The following is a 3,309-nucleotide window of genomic DNA, read 5'->3' as shown; positions in this document are numbered from 1 at the left end:
GTCCGGCTCGTTCAATCTCTATAGTCAATACCGCTTTGACTATATGTGCGCCATCTCTAAAGGAATCCAAGTGAACTGGGGTCATACCCTGTTCCAGAATCTGTGTTACTCCATCAGCCAGACGAACAAGGAGAGTATCACGTATGCGGCACAACTAAGCCACTTGTTGAAGTTTCTGGGGGTTCCTGTTGGCGAACCGGCGCAAATTAACTCTGCAAGAGTTTTTACTGCTTTTACGGTGGCCATCACTCTGATTAGAGTGAAGAACAACCTAGAGTCTGCTTCTGGGGCCTCTAGTTTCCAGACTGGTGGAAGGCCTTCCACTCGATCAAAGCCTTCTGCGTCTATCATGTCAACAGGGGCAAAGAGAACCAGAACTGCGAATGAATCGGAGGCCAGTTCCTCCAGCATGAAGAGTCCAAGTTAGAAGGACACGGAATTTGTAGATTCAAGGGTGAAGCAAGGTCCAGGCGTACTTGCTGCAACCCCGATGACATCATTATCTACTCCCTCAACCTTCTTGAGGAAACCTTCGAGGTCATGTACCTCAAAGGAGAAGAAGACAAAGGCGCCCCATGCGTCTAAATCTACTAAGGTAACGTCTTCAAAGTCTCTAGCTGCTGTGCCAAAATTTGTCGTTCCCGAAGTGGAACAAGCCGAATCTGTTTTCTCTCCCTTGAGAGAATCTGCTGAAGGGCCTGCTGTTGAGTCAGCCGGTCCAAATAATGAATCTATTAACAGGGCGGAATCCCCTGTTACTTAATCTGATCAAGTAGCCGCCGGTGCTACAGAGTCGTCTATACAAGAACAAGGTGTTGTTCCTACCCTTGCTGCTGGTGAACCCATCATTCCTGCTCCCAAGGATTCCTTGGTAGTCGGAAAAATTTTCTGTAGAGAGCTTCCTGCTGAGCTTTGTTTGAAACCCCAATCTGCCTTCGAACTGTTGCGGGCCAGGAAAGGGGCAAAAGGAATCGTTATTGGTGAACCAAGACCAGCTCCAAAACCTATAGAGGTTGTTGGAAAAGGGAAGTCTATTGCCTTTCAAGCTCCTGAGAAGGTGTCTCAAGCAAGAGGAATTGTTGATCTCATTTTGGATCAAGTAAAGGTTCTTTCATCTGAAAAGATAGGAATCTATGATTCTTGGTGTACTGAGAGGCTGTCCTCTAAATACAACGACTCTCTGTCCAATGCTGCCATAACGAAAGAATGGAAGAAAAGAGTGGCAAACGAGAAGAAGGTCCTGAAGTGGGAAAGAACTTCAGAGGTGGGTGAAGCATTGAACAAAAGAGAACTGGTGGAAGCTTGCATTCTTGGGAAAACCATGTTTCCAATATATGAAGCCATGAAAGCAAATTTCAACCCTGACGCAAGAGGAGCTGTTGTTGAAGCCAAAGTGCTGAAGAAGTTGAATGATATCATGGAAGGCTATGTTTCTGCTGCATCCAGATACATTCATGGCGCCGATTGTTCTGGCGCAGAACCGCTTAACGAAGAAGAGGACATGGACATCCCAAACGCTGATGAATCAGATGCTGCTCTCCTGATCGAATTCGGGAATATTTCTGCCGAAAAGAGACGCATTCAAGATCATCCTGTTCAAGAGCTTCCTAATGAAGATGAAGAAACGATGAATGTTCAAGAGCCTGAACAAGCTCTTGAGACAAATGTTGAAGAAGTAATCTTGGAAGATGTAGTTGAGGAGGCTTTGAAAGTTCCTATTGAAGAAGATGTGTCTATAACCGCTGTTGCGAGAACAGAGGGTGCTCAAGAGAAACTGGATGAGGTAACTCATCCTGATACTGCAAGAACTGAGGGGGAACCCTCTAAAGAGAAGATTGATGAAGAAGAAAGTTCCTCGTCTGAGGAGGAACAAGATGAGCAACCAAAGTTTGTTAAGACCTACTTATTTCCTGATGGTGTTGCGGGAAGTATTCACGAAAACATAACTACTCCCCGTCACTATTCTGGAAGTCTGCTCGAAAGATTTGAAAGGGCACAAAGAGAAGTTGACGATGAAGAGGCACAAGAGAAAGCGGCTAAGGATGCTGAAGTTAATCAGCCTGAGCAATCCTTGTAAGTTCATACAAACTTTGAGCCTATTCAAAGTATGGCTGCAGAATCTGATGAAGTGTTTTCTCACGAAGGTCCATCCGCTGGAGGAAATAAAATGTTAAAATCAATGAGGTCTATGCTTTCCTCAATGCAGAAGACTATGTGTCAGTCAATGATCTCCAGGGAAGAAGATATAGCAAATTTCAGCAGCATGTTCAAGATCTTAACTGAGCTGGATAAGACCCTGAAAATGAATACTTATGAGACCCATGTCTCTAATGTAAAGTTTTCAAAATTTCAACAGAAAAGCTTCAACCACCAAACTGAACTATTTGACATTGAGAGGCACATCAATGACGAACGCCACAAGGAAACCTTGGATGAATTCGCTTTGGTGAAGAATCAGCTGGTAGAAATGCAAGGGTGCATGAGGAGAAATGACAATGAACGACAAGCATTTGCTGAGAACCTTGCTAGGAAATTTCAAGCTAAGGAAGATGCTTTAGGCAATGCTGAAAGTGCTCAACCTCGACCAGTTCAAGGTGAGTCTGGTAGGAGGAACAATGGCGTAGCAACCGGGACCAGATCCAGGCGGGCCCTAAATTCTGATGACAATCCTAGGCCTACCAAGAGAGGTGGTGGTCGAAGTGGTTCCGAGCGCGGTGGTAGAAATGGTGGCGGCCGGAGTAGGTTGTCTAATGTTGATCAAGGTGGACGTGGCAGTGTTGCTGAGCGTGGAGGAAGATCGAATGCAGGAGGTCGTGGCAGTCGCGGCTATCCTCATTTCATGAACATGCTTCCCGGGCAAGAAATGAGTCCAACCGATCCTCGAGTAAAAATGGAAGAACAATGATCTCTCTTCTTTTACTCTGATTAACTTTATTGAACATGGTTTTTGATAAGTTTTTCGAATACTGGTTCTTTTGAATGATTGGTGTAAGTGAACAAGTTGTTTGTTTATTTATGGGATGAATGCATGTCTTGTTATATGTATGCAAGTTTTCAATTTTTTCATCAAAAAGGGGGAAGTTGTTGGGTCAAATTATTTTGACTAAGTGTTGAAATAATTTACCCACTAATATTTTGATAATGAAATAATTTATGAGTTTTGATACAGGTGTATTAAGACAACATGTTATTAGACTTGGATCTAATGAGGGTCATTAGACCGATTTTGATCTCCAATACATAGAATTAGACGTGAGTCTAATAGAATTAGACGTACAGTCTAACTCACCGGAGTTAGACGTGTAAGAC

This window comes from Impatiens glandulifera, chromosome 5 (assembly GCF_907164915.1).
Source record: "Impatiens glandulifera chromosome 5, dImpGla2.1, whole genome shotgun sequence".
Classification (NCBI taxonomy): Eukaryota; Viridiplantae; Streptophyta; class Magnoliopsida; order Ericales; family Balsaminaceae; genus Impatiens; species Impatiens glandulifera.
Note: the sequence above shows the minus strand (reverse complement) of the source record.